This window comes from Cannabis sativa, unplaced genomic scaffold (assembly GCF_029168945.1).
Source record: "Cannabis sativa cultivar Pink pepper isolate KNU-18-1 unplaced genomic scaffold, ASM2916894v1 Contig3, whole genome shotgun sequence".
Classification (NCBI taxonomy): Eukaryota; Viridiplantae; Streptophyta; class Magnoliopsida; order Rosales; family Cannabaceae; genus Cannabis; species Cannabis sativa.
In genome coordinates this window covers 143,517-158,998 of record NW_026870039.1, presented here as the reverse complement: position 1 = coordinate 158,998, position 15,482 = coordinate 143,517, and the positions used below count along the sequence as shown (strand labels likewise).

General features: G+C 37.7%; 1 long non-coding RNA gene across 1 annotated transcript; it reads left to right on the top strand.

Moving 5' to 3' along the window:
• Positions 1–670: 670 nt before the first annotated feature.
• Positions 671–1,748, top strand: LOC133033179 (uncharacterized). The gene is made up of 2 exons (XR_009685540.1): positions 671–876; positions 1,453–1,748. It is a non-coding gene; the product is annotated as an uncharacterized LOC133033179 (long non-coding RNA).
• Positions 1,749–15,482: the final 13,734 nt, after the last annotated feature.

The window sequence follows — 15,482 nt, the reverse complement described above, 5'->3', positions numbered from 1 at the left end:
TCTCATATACTTTAGAGTCGATCATGATATTAATTAGGCCTTCAAACAATATTAATTGACTATTCAGATAACATAAAGTCAAATTTCATTGAACCCAAATCTTCCAAAGAAATTATATATATATCATATCACCGTACATTTGTAATCGAAGTAACCAAAATCTCAGAAAATAATAAGGCCTAAAAAAAAAAAGAAATGGCTCTGTTTTATGAGCTCTGTTTTCTTCTTATTCTTCTAACAAGCACAGCCTTATCTCAAACAACTAACAACATAACAGTAGGCACAACACTCACAGCAACAGACAACTCATTAACATGGCTCTCACTAGGCCGGAACATAAAAACCGCTAAACCGTGGGAACCGCCTAACCCATTAGAATCCGCCCGTATGGAAACCGCCCATTAAAAACCCGCAAAAATTGGATTGGGTTGAATTTTAACCCGCTGTTTGGCGGGCGGGTACGGGTTAGCCTAAAAACGGGCGGGTTCAACCCGTACCCGTAATATATGTATATATATTTTTTTAAATTTCATTTATACGGGTTGCCTAAAAAACTAAAACAAAAAAAACCTAAAACTAAATCATCTTCCCCTCTTTTTCACAGCCGCCAGCGTCCCCCCCCCCCCTTCTTCTCCGCTCGTCGTCGCCCCCCCCCCCCCCCACCCTTCTTCTCTGCTCGTCGGCTGCCGGCCGGCCTCATGCCATCCCGGCCCTCGACTCCCTTCCAGCCAGCCCAACGTAGACGAGCGCCGGACCTTCACCCACCCAGCCAGCGTAGACGAGCGCCGGACGTTCACCCAGCCACTTCGCCGGACCTTCATCCAGCCACTTCGCCGGACCGTCGACACTCCACAACCGATCTCCTCAATTCCTCATGTATGGTATTATTTATATATATGTATGTATTTTTTATTTGTACAGAATAATAAGTTAGATTTATATATATTATTTAATTTTAATTTTATATACATATATGTTTATAGCTCTTGTGGTAGTGATCTTCACGTTTGATTGTGATTGGTGTAGTTTTATATTATCCACAAACCCTTTAAATTGGTAATGGAAATTTCGGCCAATTTGGATGAATCGGTAATTTCATATTAACAACCCCTTCTTGTATATGATTCTTTCTAAGTATGGAATCCCTCTAATTAAATTCAGTGATGTTAATTTGTTTATTAGGAAGATGAGTTTGACTCCCAATGCAATGTTTTGCTGTGATAATAATAAATCTGATAATGTTTTGCTACTGGTTTATTATAAATACACAAATGCATGTTTTCTAATAGAATAGAGTATGGTGGAGTTTTGGTAGTGTAGTACTTGCCACTTGGTTAGTTCTTTCATCTTTATTCTACCTAATTAACATGTACAATTTCATATAATAATACATTTTACTTTTATATTTGCCTTTATATGCTCTTATATATTCTTTCTTCAACATTCATATAGGATGATGATGATGATGATGACGACGAAGACGAAGACGACAGGGATGATGATGATGATGATGATGATTATGATCAACAGTAGTGCGAACAAAGGGAATATATGAGAAAGAAAGCAGAGTGAGGCACATAAATGTATTGTATTCTATTAAGTAATAATAATAACAATATGATTAAGTGTTGGGTGCATCACATATTAGTGGGGCTTGAACCAAAATAAGGGCACTTGAAATTGTTAATGAATGTGGAGGCTTACCAATTTCCATTGCAACAATATACTTTGGAAGTTTTGATTTTTAAGCAACCCAAACCGCCCAAAAAACCGCATAAAACCGCCCCCTAAAAAACCGCCCAACCCAAACTTTTATTGGGCGGGTATGGGTTGTGATTTTAAAAAACCGCTAAATAAAAAAACCGCCAAACCGCCCAAAAACCGCCCAACCCAACCCATGTGCAGGCCTAATTTTTACAGAATTCTACATAGAAATCCTTATTACAACTAACGCTGCAACCTAAATTGCAACAAAAAATCGTATAGAAACTCTTATTGCAACTAGCGCTGCAACCATTTTAGAAACCCAAACCGTAAATTAAAAAAAAAGTTAAAAAATAGTATATGAAATAATTCCCCTATTTTTTTACCAAAAAAAAAAGGAATTAAGATATGGTGACAATGAGCTTAGCCAAATCATAAGACTTACACCTAAATGGAATACCATAAATTTGGACCCAAAAAGGAACATAGTGCAACTACTCTGGGGTTATGGGAAAGGAGCTATCAAGAGCAGCAAAGATTGTGAGACTTTGGGCAAAATACCAAAGCTAGCCATCTAAGATTCTACGCTTATATTCCCCTCACAGCCAAATGTGACCAGAAAAAGACCATCTGAATGTTCAGACACAATAATAGGAAATCTACACTGAGAAGACTAGATTTGAGAAAGAGTTTTGATTAAAGAGAGACGGCTAAAGTGTTTGAAAGTACAAATCTTAAGAAGTAGAGTAATATCATTAGGAGTTTCAGTTGGTATGTCATCAAGAGTGTAGACCATATTTTCATCAGAAGTTAGAACCATGGGTTGAAGAGAGTTAAAACCTAGTTCATCCATATTGAAACTAATGCTAAAGACTAATTGAACAGGTAAAGAAATACAGAAAATAACACGTATCCCAAAATAAAATTATAATTGTGTTTTATAAAGGAAAAATACCAGGCTTCGAAGGATGACTCTTGGCTTGCTTCTGACCATAGCCCCTGCTGTAGACTCCTTAGACATCACGATTATTACGATCTTCCAAGCTCCATCATCACAAACTCTTCGTCTTACCGCCATTTTTAGAGGGAGGAGAGGATCTTTGATCTAGCTTTTGATTTGATGGTTAGATTTAGTCGAGGGAGAAATTAATTTAGGGGACAGAGAACACAGCTTCTGGAGATATCGAAAGGGCAAAGTGTAATTAATTTGGTTGAAAATGTCATCTGGAAGGAGATATCGAAGATAATCTTCGTCAAAGCAATTAATGCAACAATTAATGCGGTTAGAACGAGAAAGATGAAGGAAAAAACACTACAAGAAAAGGGCTTTTTGCCGGCGCATTTCGTGACATGCGTCGGCAAAAGTTGTCGACACAAACAAATATATGGAATTTCAATTTTTTTTTGGGTTTACTTTTGTCGGCGCATATGTGCGCCGGCAAAACATATCTATACCGGCGATGTCAAGTTAAATGCGCCGGTAAAACGTGAAAACATTAGGCGCGAGACTTTGCCGCCTTTGATTTCATTTTTGGGGCGCATTTATACTTTTGCTGGCGCAAATTTGCGCCGGCAAAAGTAACCAAAAATATTGGAGGGAAAATTCCCGCGTGGGTTTTATGTGGTAGGTGGGGCCACTTTTGCCGGCGCAATTATGCGCCGGCAAAAGTGTTAAGTGAAACGCACGTTTTGGGTTTAGGTTTACAAATATTTTTTTAATACTTTTACCGGCGCAATTGGATGCGCCGGTAAAAGTATTAATATGTATCAGGGGCTACGAAGCCCCCCCTTTCTTCCCCCCACTTCATTTTCTGGAAAACAGCCGCCCCCTCTCTTCTCTCTGGTTTTCTCTCAGCCGCCCCCTCTCTTCTCTCTTGTTTTCTCTCAGCCGCCCCCTCTATCTCTCTCAATCTCTCTAAATTTCTCTGAAAATCTATCTCCCCCACTCAATCCCTCTTTGTTTATGTATTTTTTCCCCAAATAAAAAATCCGACCACCACTCCGACCTCACCACCGCCGGCTGCACCACCGCACCACCACTGCCCTCCGCATCACCGCACCGCCCAACGCACCATCTCAAGGTATTTTTAATTTTTTGTGTATTGATTAAATATTTAGATTTGTATATATGTGTATGTGTATGGTAGATATGTATGTATATGTGTATGTGTATGTATGTATGTATATATATGTATGTGAGTGTATATACGTATATGTGTATGTGTATGTATGTATATTTGTGTATGTGTATGTATGTAGGTATATATGTGTGTATGTGTATGTATTTATATATGTATGTATGTATGTATGTATGCATGAATATATGTATGTAAATATGTATGTGTATGTATGTATATATGAATGTATGTATGTATGTAAATATGTATGTATATATGTGTGTATGTATGTATATATGTATGTAAACATATATATGTATATACGTATATATGTATGGGTGTATGTGAGTTTATGTGTATGTGTATGTGTATAAGTGGGTGTAGGTGAATAGCTGTGTATGTGAGTGTATATACTAATATATGTGTGTATGTGTTGATATGTATTTAGGTATTAAATTTTTAATTTGATTTGACTTTTTTTATGTAATTAGGACCGTGTTCAACCGCTCGGGATTACTGCAAGCTGCCACAAGTTGTTATTTTTGCAATTTTAGTAGGTAAAATGTGAAATTAATTAATTGTTTTAAAAAAAAATAAGAATAACTTAATAAAGTAATTGTTGATAAAATAAAATAAATAAAGTAAAACATAAAATTGAAATTGGAACATGTAATTTAAAAATTTAGTGAAGTAATTTTATTTTAAAAAAAAATTATTTTCAATTTAAATAATAAATAATTAGAAAAATATTTAATTAAAAAAATATTAAAAAATGTAATATATAAGTTAAAATGTAATAAAGTGGTATTAAATGTTTTTAAAAAGTTAGTAATTTTAATGTAAATAATAAATGATTAAAAAATAATAAAAGTAAAAAATAATGTAATATATAATTTACTATACATTAAAATTTTGAAAAAGTTAGTAATTTTAATTTAAATAATAAATGATAAAAAAAATAATAAAAATAAAAAAATGCAATATATAAATTAGTATATATTATAATCTATAATAGGTAATCAATTATTTTTTATTTTAAAAAATTTTTAATCTTTAATTTAAATGAATAAATGTGAAAATTATAAATTACTATTTATTGTTTAATTTTAAAAAGTAAGTAAGTGATATTATTAACTTTAAAAAGGTTGTAATTTTTAAGTTTAAAAAAAATAGAAAATTATAAATGAATATTGCTCAAGACACACTGTGGAGGATATGCGGTGGCATTACTCGCAGAGACCAAAAGAAGACGGTGTGCTTAGGCATCCTGCGGATGCACAAGAATGGAAGCAGTTTGACCGCCTTCATCCGTCTTTTGCTGTTGAACCTAGAAATGTCAGACTGGGATTGGCGACTGACGGTTTTAATCCATTTGGCAACATGAGCAACTCTTACAGCCTGTGGCCAGTTATTTGTGTCCCATATAATTTGCCACCGTGGAAGTGTATGAGTTCTGAATCGTTGTTGTTGACCTTATTAATTCCAGGTCCATCATCTCCTGGGAAAGACATAGATGTATTCATGAGACCGTTAATTGATGAATTGAAACAGTTGTGGGAGACGGGTGTTGAAACCCGAGATGCCTACAACGGAACTGTGTTTTCAATGCGTGCGGCAGTGTTGTGGACAATAAATGACTTTCCTGCTTATGCTCTAATGTCTGGTTGGAGCACAAAAGGGTATATGGCGTGTCCCACTTGCAGTGTTGTTACAACGTTTACTACCGGCAGGTATCCGTAAGTTCTTGAAAAAAGAAATCCGGGACACAATCATTGAGCTGTGTGTGTATTTCAAACAATTATGCTCAAGAACACTTCATGTTTCGGATTTAGAAAAAATGCAAACAAATATTCTAACTATTTTGTGCAAGTTAGAAACAATTTTTCCACCGGCCTTCTTCGACATAATGGTTCACGTAGTTATGCATCTCCCTAAAGAAGCTATACTAGGTGGACCAGTGCAGTACAGGTGGATGTATCCCATTGAGCGCTCAATGTCTGTGTACAAGCAATATGTCAGGAATCGTGCCCGTCCGGAAGGCTCTATTGCTGAATCTTTTGTGGTTAATGAGGCATTAACCTTTTGCTCAATGTACTTTCGGGAAGTGGAAACTCGATTCAACCGTCCTGACCGGAACAATGACATTGTCCAAAACATGCCAACTCGACAATTTTCTGTATTCAAGCATGTTGGCCGACCCCTCGGTATGAGGACAGTCGACACCTTACCCATGCAAAGCAAGCGTAAGGCGGAGTGGTACATTTTGAACAATTGCACAGAGGTTGAACCGTATATCAAGTAAGTATAAATTCCATAAACACAAAATAGCGGATGTCGACTTCATCTAAAAAATTCTTAACTTACTAAGTGCATTATATTATATAGTGAGCACAAGGAGTTGCTTCAAGCAAGGGGTGTAGGCAATATTGAGACAGTGCAAGAGACTGAGTTCCCTGAATGGTTCAAAACTCAAGTAAGCCTTGTTGCCTCTCAATACTCTTAATCTTGTTCTCAATACCTGTTCAACTTTTCTTAATTTAATATTTTCCCTGATATGTAGATTAATGAACTACGGTTGAGCAACCAGGATGCAGTGTCAGATGAGTTGTATGCTATCGCTAACCCAGCGAATACAACAATTTATTTTTATCCAGGGTGCATAGTGAACGGTATTAAATTTTTGGTCAAGAAAAGGGATGATAACCGCAAAACAAAGAATAGCGGTGTCATGGTCCCCGGTGAAGATGGACAAAATTTTTACGGCACACTTGAAAAAATTATGGAGTTCACTTATTTGAAAGATTGCAGTGTTCTCTTATTTTTTTGTAAGTGGTTTGACACTAACGGGAGTAGAATGGATAGTGACGGTGTTATTACTAGCATCTGCGTCAACCGACAGTGGTACCAAAATGAACCGTTCATACTTGCATCTCAAGCAAAATTAATCTACTACATTCCTGATTTAAAGAACGGTAAAGACTGGATGATTGTAAATGAGTACATACCGCGCAATGTTTGGGACTTCCCGGACACGGATGGGGAGACACCCTTTGTACAGGAAAACAATTCAGCTGAAACCGAGTTCGTTGTTCAACTTCCACAGTTGGATGATGTTGACTATGTTCGCCATGATGTCGACCCAACTGAAGTTGCAAACATCCATCGTGTGAATTCACAGCCTCAACAATTAGATGATTTCATTGTCGATGATGACAACGAGGGTCTAAATACCGAAGAAGACAACTCCTTAGAATTAGAGAGTGACAGTGATGATAATGCTGTATATGTAACTGATGATGAGGATGATGAATTGTAATTGAGATAGTGTTTTAAATAAAATAAAAATTACAACCCTTCTTCTTTAATATGTTTGCAATATGTTAGTTTATTTTAAATAAACAATATGTGTTGTATATGTAGTATGTCTACACCAGGTGGCAGCAGTTCGAAAAAGAAAGGCGTCAGAGGTAAATACAAGGGCAAGAATGTTGAGGAGGAGCTCTCCAAAACACAATCTGCCAAGTTACCGATTGAGATGCACGCAGAGACTGGCACCCCCGTAGGCAAAAACGGAAAAAAATTCAACAATATGGCCAAATGGATGACTCGGATGTCTATCCCCATTAATAAATTCAAATGGGAAGATGTCAGTAGAGCTGACGTCAACGCACTCTGGGATAGACTTGAGGTATGCCTTAATAATTTTTTTAATTTCTAAATTACTATACTTAAATTGTAATTAATGTATTAATGTGTAACTTTTTGCAGACCAAGTTTGTCCTCCCACGAGATAACCCTACATTCGTAGACTACGGTGAGTACGAGATGTCAAAGGGTTTACGTGACTGGAGGGCAGACTGCAAGAAGAAGTGGATACAAAACATTGAGGAGCTTGGACAGGAGAGGGCCGACATGTCACCTCCTGAGGGAGTAACTCAAGAGGTGTGGAGTGACTGCATCGCTTATTGGAGCACAGACAAACAAAAGGTACATTTTTTAAAATTTATAATTTTGGTAATGTTTAATTTATATAGTCAACAATAAATAATTAATTGTTAGAAAAATTATTAATTTCAGGCGAGAGCAGCGAAAAATAAAGAAAGTCGGGGTAAGATGAAATTTCTAGGAGGCTGGGGCTCCAAGCCTATTGTTTCACATGTTGTGGAGGGGGTAAGTTTATATTTAACTATCATTCATTTAAATTTTTCTAGTAAAATAACAATACTAATATATTTTCTCTTGAAAATAGGCTAACCCCGACACAGGAGAACTGCCAACTGCGGTGGAAACTTTTCAAAAGTTTCACCATAAAGGCAACGATTGGCGCAACGAGTTCGTGCAACAAGCTTACTTAAGTTTACGTTTTAATTCAATTTTTATTTATTTCTTTCAATTTATTTTGTGTTAAAATTAACCATTTAACTTTTTTGTTTAATTGTTTTAGGAGCAAATGGTTGAAATAGCGGCAACTCAACCAGCGCCCACTGAAGATGCGCCCGAAGAGCCTGCTGTCGATCCTACACAGTACCCCCGAGACTTACCTGTTATGACGCAAGTACTCGGGGAACGATCTCGGCATCTTAGAGGCTTTGGCCATCTCCCCAGACTGAAGGGAGTTGGGGCCAAAAGAGCACCTGCCACGCATCCTTCAGCCCAACCGACTGTTACAATGGAACAGTACGAGGCTTTACAGAAAAAAGTGGAGGAAGCGGAGCAGACAACTCAACATACGAGGCAGCAGTATGAGACACAACAACTCTACCTCAGACGATTTCAAGATCAGTTTGAGTATCTTTCTCGAGCTGTGCCGGGTTTCAACTTGCCTCCCATGGATCTTCCACCATTGCCCACTCCTGGTGCTAGATCGTCGAGCCGTCGTGGCCTTTGGATCGTCATCGCAGCCTCCCGAGACTCAGAGAAACAACGATGACGACATTACCCGCCTATAGAACTGTATTTTTTTTATTATCCGGTTCGAACATTTAACATTTTGTTTATATACTAATTTTAGTAGTAATTAATGTTGGTTTATCTTTTAATGTAAATTATGTTGGTTTATTTTGTTAATATAATATTATAATTATTTAAAAAAATTTAATTAATTAATATTATAATTAATTAAATATAATTAATTAAATTTGTTTAAAAATAAAATTTAATACTTTTGCCGGCGCAATAGTGCGCCGGTAAAAAGTGGAAAAAACTATTGGCGCCAACAGTAAGATTGGCGCCAATAGTTTTACCGGCGCAAGTAGTGCGCCGGCAAAAACTTATCATAGCAGGTTCATGGCGGATAAGGCCATTTTTTAACACCGGCGCTTATTTTTCACCGGCGTTATTTCTCGCCGGTAAAAGGAAGTTTTACCGGCGCAGTTACTATACGCGCCGGTAAAAAGTCCTTTACCGACCAAGCTTCCCAGATAAGCTTTGCCGGCGCACAACTGCGCCGGCAAAGCTTTGCCGGCGCAGTTAGGGTACTTTTGCCGGCGCAACAATGCGCCGGCAAAAGATGATTTTCTTGTAGTGAAAAAAGGGACACGATACCAACTTCCACCACACAACTCTTAAGGGTGGATCAGAGACCCATTTCGGGTACCAAACAGAGAAAGAGGGATACGGTTCCAGAAAGATCTAGAGAGAACTTCCATTTCTTTTTTAAAATGACTATCAAGTATATTATTATCTAGCATAAAATATAAATGCCAATAAAATGCTTGACAACACAATTTTAAAAGAGCTCAGTCAATCAAATCTTGAACTAAATTTTATATCTCACTTGTGTTATTTAAACTCAAAAATGTAACAATCAACTATGTATGTGCAAAATAAACCAAAGTAATATGATGGCTTGAATTTAAGCTCACCATACTGTGTGAGTGGAGGCCGACGGTTCTAAATCCAAAAGCATTTGCATACTATCTTTAGGTGGAATTATTGGTCGCTAAACTAGTGGTGGTAATGGTATGAACATTCCTTTGATGCCATGTCAACATTAATGATAAGATCAAATATAAAATTACAAGTGTTTTATTTATTTTTTTTTAAAAAAATATAATTTTGAACTTTGTATTTTGTAAAAGTTACGCATTAAATTTTCATTTGTTAGATAATAAAATAAATTTTATATTTTTTAAAAAAATATAAAATAGTACTCTAGACTCAAATTTTAATAATTTTTTTATCATTTTGAAAAATATAAAATTTAATTTATCATTAAATAAAATAAAAAATTCACTGATGACGATAGCAAAATATATGATCTAAAATAATCTTAATTTTTCTTTCTAAGAGACTATGTTAAATCTTTCAATAATAATAATAATAAAGAATTTATTCATCAAAAATAAAAAATAAAAATAAAGAAAATTATTATTTTATTAACATATACTAACAAAATTCATTATCTATTCTACAAATTATATACATTAATACTTAAAAGTTTGGTTTACAATTTGAGAAATGGTAAATATTTAAATGGTTTTTGTGGTGTGCAATATCATTATGAAGTATCATATACTGTAACTTAATATTGAATTTATTTATTTTTGTTAAGGGTATATGGTCTGTACTGTTAGTGACCGTTATTGTCGTTAGTTGTTATCAAGATTCAGTTAGAGTTTGTTATTCCTACTGTAACTAATTCTCTCTTTCTAAGCTTCAATCTGTCACTATATAATCATGTACAATCATTTTACCTATTCAATAAGATTGATCTTTGGTTAAACAATCTCTCTCTTTCCTTTCCTTTCAATCTTTCTTTCTCTTTCCTTCTATACTCTGTTCTTCTTGTTTCTCTGTTCTTGTTACTTGAGTTTGATCATGGCCAAGAGATTCAATATGGTATCAGAGCCTTTTCCTCCTCTGTCTGCAAACATGGCGACCACAGGAATCAACAACAATGGAAATCAGACGAATTCGAATACCAGCAGACAACAGAACCAGCAAAATACAGCCTCGGCGTTCAATCGATCAAGAAACAATTCAGATGAATCTAACCCTGTGTACTTCAATCATAACATGTCCATTAGATTGAACGATCACAATTTTCTTTTGTGGAAACAACAGGTACTTGCAGCAATCCGTGGAAATCGACTGCTCAAATACATTCAAGATCGTGCTCCACCGCCTCAGTTCTTGAATGATGCAGATCAAGCTTCTAACACATTTAATCCAGATTTTCTGGATTGGGAGGTTCAGGACCAATTGCTTGTGTCGTGGCTACTCTCGTCAATGACTGAAAGTCTCCTCACACGCATGGTCGGCTGTAATACGGCAAGGCAGATCTGGCATGCTCTTGAGAAACACTTTACATTGCAAGTATCCTCCAAGATCCTGGAGTTTCGAACAAAATTGCAGAAGCTTCGTAAAGGATCAATGTCCCTAAATGACTATCTCCTAAAGGTCAAACAACATGTTGACCTTCTTGCATCTGTAGGTGAAGTTCTTAGTGCCAGAGACCACATTGCAGCAATCTTCAAAGGCTTACCCAGTGAGTATGATACTTTCATTATATCTTCTAATACTCGCATAGAAGAATACTCCGTTGCAGAAATCGAAGCTCTATTACTTGCGTCTGAATCGCGAATAGAGAAATCTGATCTTGATCAAGACTCTGAACTCAGCGTCAATCTTGCCATGGTTGATACTGATCAAGTCTCAGAAGCTAATATCGCTTACCAGAACTATCCCAATCGAAATAATAGATATCCCAGTTACAATCGGACACCTTCTCCTTCAGCCACATCTCGTGGAGGTGGCCGTGGATTCATGAGTCGTGGGATGTCTACAGGTGGAAATTATGGGTCGTTTCCTGCAAACAATGGTCGTGGTGTTACCAGTTTCAACAGAGGAGGAGGCAGATTTTCCACAACACCTAATCGTCTTCAGTGTCAGCTTTGCCACAAGCTAGGACACACTGTAATAGACTGCTTTTACAGGTTCGATAAAAGCTTTACAGGGGTGTTTCCAGGTTCCATTCCCCCTACTACTCAAGCCAATCTTGTGCAAACCTCACAAGTAGATGACACCAGCTGGTTCCCTGATTCTGGAGCAACAAATCACTGCACACCGAATGTTCAAAATCTGACCAGTAGCACTGAATATGAAGGCCCAGATCAGCTCTATGTTGGCGACGGATCAGGTCTGTCTATCAAACACATAGGTCAATCTTTCATTAATTCTAATTCATCTCACCCACTTGTGCTAAATAATCTCTTACATGTGCCTGAACTCACAAAAAATCTATTAAGTGTCTCTCGTTTTGCCCGTGACAATAATGTTTTTTTTGAGTTTCATGCTGATTTTTGCTTTGTGAAAGATCAGGTCAATCAAGCCATTCTACTCACTGGGATACACCAGAATGGCCTCTATACTTTTAATCCTTCCCACTTCAGTGTTCAAGTCCCACAACCTGGTGTCTCCCCAAGAGCTTTGACAGCCTCCCTACCCCAGAATAATGACCCAGTTGCTACTGGTTGTCCTCAGAGCTCTCCCTCTCATATATCTGACTACGATTTGTGGCATAATAGGCTTGGACATCCTTCTCAAAGGATTGTCAAATCTGTTCTTGATTCTTGTAATGTAAAGATCAGTAATAAAAACCATTTCTCTGTATGTACTGCTTGTTGCTTAGGCAAAATACATAAATTGCCATTTCCCAAATCGTCTCTCACCATCTATTCTGAACCCCTGCAACTTGTTGTTGCTGACTTATGGGGTCCTGCAAAAACTACATCTGTCAATGGTTATCGATACTATATTCAATTTGTTGATGCCTTTTCCAGATTCACTTGGCTATACTTACTAAAGAACAAGTCTGATGCTTTAAGAACATTTTCTCAATTTAAAGCCGAATCTGAATTGCAATTGGGAAAACAAATTAAATGTCTACAAACAGATTGGGGGGTGAATTTCGACCATTCACAGATCTACTTAAACAATTTGGCATCTTGCATAGGCACCCTTGTCCCACAACCCATGAACAAAATGGTCTAGTAGAGAGAAAACATAGGCATGTTGTTGAAAATGGCTTAACATTACTTGCTCATGCTTCTATGCCATTAAAATATTGGGATGAGGCTTTTCGAACAGCTGTGTATCTCTCCAATAGACTACCAACTCCTGTCCTACAGAATGTCTCTCCAATAGAAAAACTTTTTTCTATTACACCTGATTACACAACTCTAAAAACTTTTGGCTGCAAATGTTTTCCCAACATTCGCCCATACAATAAACACAAACTCCAGTTCAGGTCTTCCCCATGTACATTCATAGGATACAGTTTGAATCATAAGGGTTATAAGTGCTTAGATGCTTCGGGTCGTGTCTATATTTCAAGGGATGTTATCTTTGAAGAAATATCATTCCCTTTTTCTGCTATTTCTCCATCTGACACTGATTCCTATGCCTATGATGAATTCTTTACATCTGCTATCATTCCTACAGCACACACTCCCTCATCCAATATCATTAATGAAAGAATTACACCCTCTAATCCAATTGTGCCAAACTTGGCAAGTTATCTTGTGCCTTTGCAGGGTTCTGGTGTGTCAACACCAGCAAATTCAACTCAGCCTCCTCCAGAGCCAACTGTCCCTCATAATATCAGTGCTGCTAATACTGAACATGGTGCGACTACACAAGAATCAGGCCTGAGAGAAACTACTGCTCCTTTTAATGCTCCTACGCTCACTGGTCATGCATCTCCTCCTGTTGTTCCCACTGAAAGCTCATCTGCTGCAGCTACTCAGTCTCCCATGATCAACTCCCATCCTATGCAAACTCGTGGCAAATCTGGTATTCGAAAAATGAAGGCGTACATGGCTCTCAAAATTCCCAAAACAGTGAAGGAAGCCCTACAAATCGAACAATGGAACCAAGCAATGTCTGATGAAATGCTTGCCTTAATTCGCAATGCTACTTATACACTTGTTCCATTACCACCTGGTCGAGAACCTATAGGGTGCAAATGGATATTTCGACACAAAGAAAACTCAGATGGCACTCACAACAAGTTCAAGGCTCGCCTAGTAGCCAAAGGCTTTCATCAACAGCCAGGATTCGACTTTACAGAGACATTTAGCCCCGTTGTCAAACCGGTCACTATTCGCATTGTTATCACTCTAGCCTTGTCTCATGGTTGGTGCATCAAACAACTAGATGTTAACAACGCGTTTCTGAATGGTGATCTCAAAGAAGAGGTGTACATGGTACAACCCCCAGGTTTCGAAATCCCATCAACACCTCCACTTGTGTGTAAACTACACAAAGCTCTATACGGCCTCAAACAGGCTCCTAGAGCCTGGTTTGACAAATTACACCAGTGCCTGCTTCAGTTGGGGTTCTTTCCTTCCAAATCGGATCACTCTCTATTCATCCAACATACCTCCACCTTCACCACTCTTGTTCTTATATATGTGGACGACATTCTTGTCACTGGGAGTGACCCTCAAGTAGTGTCAAATCTGATTGCTGCACTCAATGACAAATTCTCGTTAAAAGATCTTGGTGATCTTCACTACTTTCTGGGCATTGCAGTTCATAAAACACCAACTGGTCTGCATCTATCTCAAGCCAAATATGCTCGTGACTTACTTGCAAAAGCTCAAATGCATGATGCCAAGCCATCTCCAACACCAATGACGAGTGGTCTTCGTCTTTCTGCTCATGGTAGTGAACCAATGTCGGATCCTCAATTATATCGCTCCATAGTTGGAGCTCTTCAGTATCTACTCATCACAAGACCTGACCTCTCATTCAGTGTCAATAAGGTCTGTCAGTTTATGCACAAACCACTCCTCACTCACTGGCTTGCCGTGAAACGCATTCTGCGATATCTCAGTGGCACTCTCACTCACGGTTTAACTTTAAAACGACCACCAGACCTTGACATTGTTGCATTTTGTGATGCTGACTGGGCAACCGATCCAGATGATCGTCGGTCTACCTCTGGTTTTACCATTTTTCTCGGTAACAACCTTGTGGCTTGGCAATGTAAGAAGCAGCATACTATTTCCCGTTCCAGCACTGAAGCTGAATTTCGAAGTCTCGCGAATACTGTGGCTGAAATAACCTGGATACACTCTCTCTTCACAGAGCTTCAAATTCAACTCTCTAAACCACCTGTTGTGTGGTGTGATAATCTCAGCACTATACTACTCACAGCCAATCCTGTTCTTCACGCACGAACAAAACATATTGAACTTGATCTATATTTCGTGCGTGAGAAAGTGCTGCAGAAACTGGTTCATGTCAAGCATGTCCCAGCTATTGACCAACTTGCTGATGGTCTTACCAAAGCAATCTCCAGTGAACGCTTTCCCCTCTTTTGTTCCAAGCTCACAATTCAAGACCTATCTACTGCTGCAGAAGCCTTGAATTGTAACCTTGAGGGGCCGTGTTAAGGGTATATGGTCTGTACTGTTAGTGACAGTTATTGTCGTTAGTTGTTATCAAGATTCAGTTAGAGTTTGTTATTCCTACTGTAACTAATTCTCTCTTTCTAAGCTTCAATCTGTCACTATATAATCATGTACAATCATTTTACCTATTGAATAAGATTGATCTTTGGTTAAACAATCTCTCTCTTTCCTTTCCTTTCAATCTTTCTTTCTCTTTCCTTCTATACTCTGTTCTTCTTGTTTCTCTGTTCTTGTTACTTGA